Raw genomic sequence first — 11,874 nt, forward strand, 5'->3', positions numbered from 1 at the left:
GGTTTAAATTAGTTTTAACTAGTGTTTGACTCTGTTGTTTTGCTACTGCTGTTGGGCCTCTGATTATTCTGTTGTGTGCACTTCACATTTTTCAGGTACACATTGTAAAGCTCATATGACTATGAATGTTGGATGTGAAGAAACGAAATGAAAGGCATGAAGATTAAAGCATAGTGTTAACTTGTTTTCTCTGTTTTAGCTATAGTTTTCTTTAGTGTCATATTTCTGCAAAATTAGCTTTTGTCACTAGATATTAATTTGAAGTTGATAGGGCTGTTGCATCAAAGGTTAATTTGACTGTTTATGGATTCTACACTCTTGTTTGGTTTACTAAAGATTAGTGTTTGTTTTAACTCTATTTTCCATTCGAATTGGTTATAGGTCAAGTATTAGTCTGTTGTTGTGTGTTGGTTCAACCAAGTTGAGTTTTGTTGGCATTTCTAGCTTTCTAGTAATTGGGTTTGGAGTTGTTCTTTTGTTGAATTGAGGATAAACTCAAGTAAGTTTGGAATGTGAATCATGACTACCAAAATGCTTCTGTGGCTGGAGAACTTTGAATTTAGAATGTTAGTAGGTTTGTTTTATGCCTAAATAGTTACAGATAACTCAACAGTAAACATGTTAGGCTTATGTCTCCTATGGTGTTATTGATAAGCCCTTACGTGTGGTGAAATAGTTATTGTTTTGAATGTCGAGTAGGATGAGGATTTAAATAGGCAAAGTGGAATAGGGAGAAGTGTATATCAAATCATGCATACTTCATGTGGAAATTGTGTTAATGTTTAGTTTATTGGTAGAAATGCATGTGAATTGAATTCGAGGGAGTCATTCTAATATGTGAATGAAATGACTATGTAACAATTTTCTAAGAATATTCAATCAATTGGTAGTTTCAAATTATGTTATGAGAATTTCCAGTAGTTTGTGATTTACTACTGTATGACCAGGAAAAGTGATTGAGGTCTGTATTGTTATTTGGAGCCCAAGGCTCCTAATGCTAAAAAGGATTTGTGTCATCCAGACTCGAAACTCGAGTCGTGTGTTGGTTAAATGTGAACTGGTCTTTGGCCCAGTTCATAAGGGCGACGCTATGAGGCCATCATAGATTGGGCCTAAGCATTTCTTTGCAACAAAGTAGGGTCTTCATTTCAGATTTTTTTTTTAAAAAAACAAGTAATTTAGGCAATTCACGAGTAATTAGAAGTTCTGCCCTATTTCTTTAATTAAACTATACTCTTCATAAATAGATTGGAGGTGAACCATATTAGATAACAAATAGTCTATGGCCCTCCTAAATTTAATTTGAATTACCCTTTAATAATAAATTGAGGCGCGCCGTGCCAAACAAAAATCACAATTGCATGACCCTCATTTTAATTAATTTTGTTTTATCCTTAGAAATCGAGGCGCGCTATTTAGCGAAATTACCATGGCCCTCGCAAAGTTGCAAATGCGTAGTTGCTTTAGGCACGTCATTTTAATAATTTATCTTCCTAAATTCGGGTGCGCATTTATGTGACCCAAATCTAAATCTTAACAATGTTGAAATATGTCGGAGACCGCGGGTGTATTTATGTGACGTGGTTCAAAACATGTTTTAATAATGTTGCAATATTCCTAAAATGGATAAAAGCGGTTAAGTTAAAATTTGCACATAGGTTTATAATTGTTCTAAAATCAGATAAATAGGCCAAATATAACAGTTGAGCGACCGTGCTAGAACCACGGAACTTGGAAATGCCTAACACCTTCTCCCGGGTTAACAGAATTCCTTACCCGGATTTCTGATTTGCGGACTATAATACAGAGACAACCTTTTCCTCGATTCGGGATTTGAACCGGTGACTTGGGACACCATAAATCTCCCAAGTGGCGACTCTGAATCTTTAAATAAATAAATCCCGTTTCGATTGTCCTTTAATTGGAAAAACTCCCTTATATATCCCTTCTTGGGGGGTGTAGGTAAAAAGGAGGTGTGACAGCTCTGGCGACTCCGCTAGGGAACGAACCCAGAATCTCTGGTTCAGGGTTCAGAATTCGAGCTTAGATAAATTGTTATTTTTGGCTTTATATGATTTGGTTACATGTTTGGGCCTAATGTGCTAAATGTTGCTTTTTACCGCTTTGATATTATCTGAACTGTATATATAAACTGCTACGAAATCCCTCTCTTCTCTCTCTTGAGGAGTGCACGCTGGTCGTGACTTCTTTCTGTTAGTGTCCTATTCCAAATAGAACGAGGTTCGGGCAAGTTGCAAAGCCGGATGATCTTTTGGTTACCGGTACGCAGCCCCCTCTCGGCTCAAGTTGTCCGCTCGGGTAAGCCAGGTCTAGAACAAATAAACCCAGGTTTTAAACCTAGTATAACAAGACCTCATGCCGGATCCCTAGTAGGAACGTTTGTCTGCATCACGTGCATTTTGACTTTGGAGAAAGATCAACGGCCATAACTCACCCTTCATAATTAAACCAAACGACCTACCCTAATCTTCCTCATTCTCACCTGACCCGCCGCCTTTGAATCCCAAACGCTCTCAAATCCTCTCATCAGCTCTTCGAAACTCTATCCTCCTCCTACCTTATTTCACCATGTTTTCACCGAAATCCATGGCTTCTCAGGCCATGGACGGTATGTACTCACCCCTCTCCATTATTATACCTTGGGTGTTCGAGGTATTAAAGGCTGACTTTGATGGTTCTTCCAGATCTTCTCAGATCTTCATTTCTATAGCTTATCCGGCCATGCTCCGGCACATTCAGGCCTCAGGAGCCTGATTCCTCACCTGTTCGACTTAGGATCTGATTGTTCTTCCAAGCCTTTCTCATTTCTAGGGTTTCTCTAAAACCCTAAGTTGTTCGAGGCTCTTCTCTGTTTATTTTCTTAGATCTATGGTATGTTCGTGTTCTACTAGGCTTCTAAAGTGTTTACTTCAAAATTTTCTTTTCAAAAAGATCTTTCTGATTCTTTCTTTATATGTGTTTGTTTGTGCTATGCTCCTATGGATTCTTTTACTACGCGTGTACTGTTCTCCTGCTCTTCTTTTTCTACTATACCTGTTACTCTTGTTACTCCTTGTTATGCTTCCCTTACTTTTCTAGTATATGTGCTTACTGTTGAGTTTTTTTTTGTTTGCTCTATTAGACTCTGTTTGCATTCTTGCTGAACATGTTTCCTCTGTTTTAATTTAACTCTGTATCACCTCTTCTTTTCTAAACTTGTTTAAGTTCCGAGTTTCTCAAATATGTTCTCTACGACCTCAAATTAGCTTTCTTTCTTTGTATCATGTCTGTTTATTTCTCATAAGTCTTTGAAAGAGGCTTCTGAGCCTGTTTCAATGACTTGCTTTCTCATCTCTATGAAACCCTAGGATTTGGGGGTTTCTTGGCAATTTTGAATTTGTGCGAGTTAGGGTTCCGCTTTGGGACCCTGAACTCTCAGACTCATTGTGAGTCTGCAAACTGGACTTGTACCCTTTCTTGCTCATGATTCTGAACCTCTATTTGAGTAAACTCTCTTCTATATAACTTCTTGATTCACATGTTTGTGTTCTTTATATATGGGAACTCTTCTTTCAAAAGGTCTTTACTGACTAATTGATTGATTTTGAATTCCTTTTAATGAGTCTTGACTGATTGTTACTGATTCTCTCTAATTGAACCTTCTTTACCTTTCCTGACTTGGTTCATTCGAGATTAAACCTGTAACTTTGATTTCCTTGGTTGTTTGATTGATTCCCTTTCCTTATTTTTCCCAAGCCGTGTACCACTGAGTTTTTCCTTAAATAAACTTCTATGTATTTACCTTTTTGAAAAGGTTTTAATCAAAATATCTTTCCTTAAATGTCTTTTACTCGTTTGAAATCGATTCCCTTAACTGAAGGGAAATTATATGTGATTGATTGCAAGTTATTTTCTTACCTTTCTTACTTGTTTCTCTGCACTATAAAAGGGACTACACTTCCGCACTTTTAACACACTTCCAATTCAATACTTTTACACCACTACTTCGAGTTGAATACCTCGAGCCTTTAGTTCAATACTTTCGACTTACTTACATACTTACGATATTACTTTGAGTTCAATACTCTTACAGCATTCTACTCTTTCTGAGATCTTTTGGAACTGTTTGCTTACAACTTGGCTTTCTCAAGACTGCTTTTACTTGTTTGTTTTCCCTGAAACTGGTATGTTCTAATTTAACTTTTCTGCCTCACTCCCCTATGTGTTTATTTACAGTTTTTGAAAGCTTGTTTACTTTGCTGTTCATGTTCAGTGATTAATGTTAACTATGTAAACTTTTTTTTTCTTTGCATCTGCTGTTTGTTATGAACTCTCTATACTCCACTCCCTTCTATGTGTTTGAGTTAAGGTTCATGGCCTGACAGCATCCAAGTTGTTGCTTAGGTCTGAACCTGATCCTCAATGGATCCTAACTCCCAACTTTGGCTAACAGGTTGGTCAGGGGTGTGCCAGCACTCCTGATTGCTGGGCATGACCACCAGGCTGTCATTAACTTCCCCTAAATCCCATCTATGCACTTGCACTCTCTCTTAGATTCTAAGTTCTGTCCCCCTCTTATGAGCCATGCTTTGGGACCCTGAGTTCCTCTAAACTTGGACATTTGAGGGCTGACTCTTTCACACTGCACTATAATCTGATTCTAATATGTGTTTGGGGTGTAAGCACTGCCCTGAGTCCCTTTGAGACTCTTGGGAACTTTGACACATCCCAAATAAGAAAAAGGCTTTTTGGAAAATGGATCCTGGAAGTTGGTTTATCTCATATTGCTAGACCTTGAGTCTGAATTAGGCTGTTTGGTTGCAGCTGGATGTTCTGATGTATTTTTTTTGATTTATTCTGGTCTGTAATATTTTATAATAACTTATGGGGTTCTAAGTAAGAAGGAGAGGGTCATTTATGTATGCAAAGGGTAGACAACATGCTCATAAGTGTTACTATTTACAAGTTCTGCACTTATGCATTTCATATAGAAATCCTGCCTATAGTTTCTGCACTTTTGCATTAGAAATCTTGCCTATAAGTGTCTGCACTTCTGCATATCATTAGAAATCCTGCCTATAAGTTTCTGCACTTCTGCATATCACATAGAAATCCTGTCTGTAGGTTTTTTCTGCACTTCTGCATATCATATAGAAATCCCGCCTATAAGTTTATGTACTTCTGCATATCATATAGAAATCCTGCCTATAAGTTTCTGCACTTCTGCATATCATATAGAAATCCTGTCTGTAGGTTTTTTCTGCACTTCTGCATATAGAAATCATGATTATAGGTTTTCTGCACTTCCGCATATACCTCCATCATTAGACAAACAATTATAGGTTAAAAATAACAAAATGCATCCTAGATACCATGTCTATAGGACTCCTGCACTTTCATAATTGTTTTAAACCAACAACGCTCAGAAAGCATGCCTATTGGAGTAATTAACCGAATCTGAATCGTTTGCAATTCTAAAATCAGTAGTAATGTCGTTTAATATCTGCAGATCTTATTTTTTATATATATAATCAGTAAGCCTTCTTTAAAATCAGAGCAAGCATCGTTAGATATCATGCCTATAGGTTTCACCTAGGCAAGCCATTATGTAATTAATTAACTGCATCAGTCTTTGATAATTACAACTAGTGGAGGCCTAATTCGGACTTCTCATCTGAGAAATATGTGATAAATCAGCCTTCTCTAATGCTTTAAATTTAATTCAGACCATAACCAGTATTTGTAAGTAATGCTAAACAATTTGTTTGTTTAAATGAGGAGGCCCGTTTGAGCCCTTTAAACTGTTATGTGTTCTCCCATACCTGCCTTATATATTTTAATTGCCGCCCTAGAATTTTATCCTTTTAAAACTTTGAAAAGCCAAATCTCCCTTCCCTTTAGGACTTGTAGTCCCAAATGCCTCCGGTACTGATAAAATTGGGGCGGGTACTAGCATGCAATAAGTAACGATACTATTTCGCGCTTAATACCTTAACGGGCTGGGAAAGGGTAGATATGGATATGATGACCGGTGCGCCGATACCACGTGTAACCCCTCTTTTGAGGAGTGATTACCGGGTATTACATTGATGTGATCCATATTATTTGTAAACCTAGGACCCCCTTTCCTTTATTTGTTTTTTTATTCTCAAACTATTTCTTTAAAATTTCTGCTTTCTTTACTTTCGTCAAACTCTCAACTTGCTTGCAATATTATGGAAAACCCCCTTCTACTTGTGACTTCTATTTTCTTACTTGTTATTCAAATTCACAATTGTAGCATGGCCGGGAACCACACTAGTGGATCTTGGGAGGTGCCTAACACCTTCCCCTCGAGATAATTTCTAGCCCTTACCCGAACTCTAGTTTTCCAACTCGTACTCTTCTTTAGTGTCCTAATGCACTTTAATCATTAAGTGGAGACTCTTCAAAAACCCAATTCCCAAGAGGGAACGAGTTTTCCTCCCAAATGTCATGAACCCGATTTCGCTTTTTAGAAAAAGGGGGCGCGACAGCATGGCGACTCTGCTGGGAACTTCTTTAGGCTTTTACCATCTCATGTTACTTGTGACTTCATTACTTCCTTATTAGCTTTATTTAATGTCTTTACCTCTTTTCTTCTATGAAACTGACTTGGCTCTTTGTTTCTTTTCTTTAATGCTTTCTTTTACTGCTTCCCTTCAATGTCGTTGTAATTATGAGCAATTATTGTAATCATTACTTTATGAACGTGCAAATACGTGACAACTTGTTTCATTCATTTAATTGTTTATTCAACATCATATTCCACCGAGCCAAATAAAATATCATAGCAACGCTTATAATGAGTGGTTGCACCCTTCCAATATTATCACCCCTAAATTTGGCAAAGGCGTATTTGTGGTAAAACTAGTCGATCAGCGGTGCAGTCAACGGTTCCGTGCCTTTCCCTCTTGAGTTGTCCGCTCAAGGGTATCGGTCTAATACCCAATAGAAACCTTACTCTGTTCAAATGTGCATGCATCACTGTTAAACCTAGCCGAGTCAGTTATGTTGTCCGCATAATGACTCTTTAAGATAGCCTTATCCAAAGTCAACTGGGTTTCCTTGAAACCCAAACGGACGCTACCATGTCTGTGCATTTATTTGGAGAACTAAATGTTGCTCATGCTAATTGTTGATATTTAATAGCCGAATCTGTTAGAAGTATGGCCTCACCCTTTTGTTTTGCAGAAATGAATGACAAAGTTCCCGACTTTGGTATGGTCAACATACCCTCACTCTTGCTAACCTGGTAGAGGAACCTCCCATCAAGTAACAAAATCAACGAATGGAAAGAGGGAGTCACCAAGTCTAGTGAGAAGCTGGAATATCTGGAATACAGTCTGCTGGAGTTGGAAGGGAAAGTGAGGAAAAGAGTCACCGACTGTCAAAACGCTAAGGAAGGCAAAGGAGAACGCTTGGCGAAGGCATTTTTACTACAAAATTTGCGCGAACTGGAGGATTTGATCAATGAAAACATTCAACCTGAAGAAGGTCCTTCCGGGACCAAGTAGCTAGGAGTGCTTTCTTTTGCTTTAAGAATGTAATAAGGTCAATGGCCATTAGTGAAATTTTATTTTCTGTTATTTTTAGTGTCATTTTGGGATTCGTCTTATTTTTATCAATAAAATGAGGCATTTAGCATTATAAGCTCTCCAAATTAACTTGTCGCTAGGCCTACCTCGGGCACAATGAGGCTCCCAAATTAGGACATGATTTATATTCTCGCACTATGTGTTTAAATATCGCAACATTTTCTTCTCATAATCTGCACTAACTTGCTACCTTTGTTTTTGTTTTTTGTTTTATTACCCTCCCCAAAGGTTAGTTCGTGCACTCTGGCATCGTCATCATACTCCACAAGATCTAAGGGCCCTCCGCCTCCTTCTCTCTGAGTCCTATCAGAAACAAGAACAAGGGAAAAATGGAAGATTTGAGAAACATTAGAAAGGAGAACTCAGTTGAAAGGGTAGAGGTTCCTCAGGGTATTCAGGTTTCCAAGAAGAGTGCCTCCCAGCTCGAGCAAAAGTTGTTGAAATTTTAGGAGGAATTGGACCAAGTTCGGAACTTAGCAAGCTTGTCGTTTTCCCTTACCACCCCAGATGTCAACTTTCCCAACACTCGAAACCCCACACCTCTACAAAACAACCCGAAACCACAAAACCAATCCGCTCCCCATCACCGCTGCAACACATGCCACACTTCAAACAACACTCCACTGCTCATTCCTGAACCACTAAACTCCACAAATGATCATCTCCACAACACCCCCATCTATGTGGAAACCATACCATACTATACTCAACCTATTTCAAGCACACTTGAGTATGATGAAAAAGACTATCTTATCAGGAATCTAGCCACAGAACTCAAGAAGCTGACTAGCAGAGTTCAGGGTGTTGAAGAAAGCAAGGGGATCGAGGGATTGAATTACGAAGGCCTTTGCATTCAGCCAGATGTCGAACTGCCTGAGGGGTACAAACCTCCCAAGTTTGAGATGTTTGATGGCACCGAGAATCCCAGAGTTCATTTGAGGACATACTGAGACAAGATGGTCGGAGTAGGAAAGGATGAAAAGATTTGCATGAAGCTCTTTATGAGAAGTCTGAAAGGGGATGCTTTATCTTGGTACATTAGCCAAGACCCGAAGAAGTGGTCGAATTGGGTAAGTATGGCGTCCAATTTCATGGACAGATTCAGATTCAATACGGAGAATGTGCCAGATGTGTTCTACATCCAGAACCTGAAGAAGAAGCCTATATAGACATTCCGCGAGTATGCTACTCGTTGGAAGCTGCTAAGGTCAGGCCAGCTTTAGAAGAAGAACAAATGAATAGGTTTTTTGTCCGGGCTCAAGACCCATAATATTATGAGAGGTTGATGTTGATTGAAGGCCATAAATTTTCCGACATCATTAAGCTAGTGGAAAGGATCGAGGAAGGTATTAAAAGTGGTATGGTCACAAACTTTGAAGCATTATAGGCCACCAACAAGGCTCTACAGTCTGGTGGCACGTCCAAGAAAAGGGATGTGAGTGTCGTGATGGTTGCACAGAGAACAAAATCCCCAATCAAATACTAAACCTACCCATTACTTCCACTCACATATCAGCCTACCCTAAATTACCAAGCACCCTTGCCCTCTTACAAAGATCCACCGCCTACTTACCAATCATCTCCACCTCCCACATATCAGCCCACTTCGCCCAGATACTCTCAACCTGCACCTGTCTACGAAGCCTACAATACCCAACAAGCCCATTATCAATCACCTCCCCTTCGCCAAAATTTCCCTAGACCCTGACCAAACTTCGACTGCAGACCCCCCAAACAGTATACCGCCATTACTAAACCTATCGACCAGCTGTATGAAAGGCTCAAAGTTGCTGGTTACATCACCCTTATCCCTTCCATAAACCCCGAAAACCCCTCCCAATGGGTCAACCCAAACAAAACATGTACATACAATTCTGGCATGAAGGGGCATACCATTGATGAGTGCCACTCTTTGAAGGATTAGATCCAAGCTTTGATTGACAACAAAATCATTGTGGCAAAGGAGCCTACTCCGAATGTCCGTAATAATCCTCTACCAGACCACAAGGGTGAAGGTGTTCACATGATTGAGATTGGGACCCCAAAGGGTCGATTGGATTGATCGTTGAAGGTGACGAGCCAAAGAAACCAATAGTCACCCTTAACCCGATTGTGGTCCAGATGCAACCTTCTGGAGACGCCGAAGTGAACATGTCCATACCACTTGAGTTCGAAGAACCTTTTTCTGCAAAGATGCCAGGGCCTATTGAGGTCGAGTTTGGGTCCCCAAAGGCACCTGTACCATTTGAGGTTGCTGTATTACCTCCCAAAGCAAGGGTGCCCATTCTGGTGGCCATGACAGCCGTAACACCATTCCACCCAAAGGCCATACCGTGGGATTGCACCACCGAGGTGAGAAAGAAAGGGAAAACCAAATATGGAGAAGCAATTGCAGCACAGGGTATTACAAGAACCGGCAGGGTTTATACTCCAGAACATCTTGCTGAGTCCAGTAAGCAGGCCTCTGGACGACCAACCGTCACTGAAACTGGGCCTAATGATCTCTGGAGGAAGATACAAGCCAAAGAGTATTTGGTCATTGATTAGTTTAACAAAATGCTAGCCCAGATCTCTATCTTGGCTCTGCTACCAAGCTCTGATGCACATAAGAATGCCTTATTGAAGGTGCTGAGCGAGGCGTATGTGCCAGGCAACATAACTAGAGGAGAAATGGCAAACATGGTAGGGCAAGTATTGGAGAGTCACAAAATCACTTTCCACGAAGATGAGCTGCCACCTGAAGGGCTAAGCCACAACAAGGCATTATACATCACTGTGCAGTGCGAAGATTATTTCATCACCAGAATCCTGATTGACGGAGGGTTCAGCCTCAATATTTATTCATTGGTGACTCTCAGGACACTGGGAAAGAGCCTGCATGAGATCAAGGATGGAGCGGTCAATGTCAAAGCTTTCGATGGATCCCAAAGGTCCACTATTAGGGAAATCAGTTTGTGTCTGCAAATGGGACCGACTTGGTTCAACGTTGATTTTCAAGTGATAGACGTCCCAACATCTTACAACTTGCTATTGGGACGACCCTGTATCCATGCCGCTGGGGCTGTAGCATCAACCCTACATCAAGCAGTGAAATCCGAGTGGAATCACCAAGAGGTAATTATTCACGGCAATGGTAGCAATCCCATATACAGTCGCCAGACCATCCCAGAAATCGGAGGAAGAAGGAAGATAGGCGGAGAAACTTACCATCACATTGAGTGAGTCAACATCGTGGACAAGGATAAATGGTGGGATAACAAAATTGAAAGTATACTGAATTGGTGTAGATATGAACCTGGCAAGGGACTTAGCAAGAATCTCCAAGGAATCGCTAAGCCTATCAAGTTGAAGAAACATGGTACCACTTTCGGTTTGGGATATGAATACACTTGGGAGGAGTTCAACCACTGGTCACCACCATGGCGCAGTCCCTACTACCCGTTGGAGCATCCAATACCTCGCTTAGAGCAGACCTTCCAGCCAGCCGGTGTCATGTATGGGTCGGAAGAAGAGGAAGCACTGGCGGTGATGAGGAATTTGTTTTTGGAAGATGATAATATGGATTGTTGTGTCATTTTCGAGGAGGAGAGGGAGGAAGGACCTTCTATACAAGCTGTGAGCCGCGGAGCACGTCTCAATAATTGGTCCATTAGAACCACTAGGTCCTGAAAAGCTTCGGGGAGCAAGGCTAAACAAAGCACCATGCATTATCTTTATTTTTCGCTAGTTGACTTTCTTTCCACATTTTTTATATTGAAATAAGAGCTCCAATGTTCAAAACAATTATGAAATTTTATCAAAGCATTTCAGTTTCTTATAAATCTTGCTCTTATCGTTTACTTTATTTACACAACATTACTATTACTTATCTTGATGAACCGATGATTGTGACATGCAACGAGACAATACAACAAACGGATACAGACTCAGAAGAATATGATATACCAGAGGTTGAGGATTTTGAGAACAGACCTAAGTCTAACCTGGACGAAACTGAGGTTATCAACCTGGGAGATGCAGAAAATATCAAAGAAACGTGCATCAGTGTTCATCTGTCACCATCAGAAAAGGAAGAGTACACAGAATTTCTAAGAGAATATGAGGACATATTCGCCTGATGACATGACTTGTCTCAGTACATCTATTGTAGCTCACAAACTGCCAACCGATCCGACATGTCCACCAGTAAAATAGAAGCTCAGGAAGTTCAAACCTGACATGAGTTTGAAATCAAGGAAGAAGTCACCAAGCAAGTCAA

The sequence above is a fragment of the Nicotiana sylvestris genome, chromosome 6 (genome assembly GCF_000393655.2).
Source record: "Nicotiana sylvestris chromosome 6, ASM39365v2, whole genome shotgun sequence".
Classification (NCBI taxonomy): domain Eukaryota; kingdom Viridiplantae; phylum Streptophyta; class Magnoliopsida; order Solanales; family Solanaceae; genus Nicotiana; species Nicotiana sylvestris.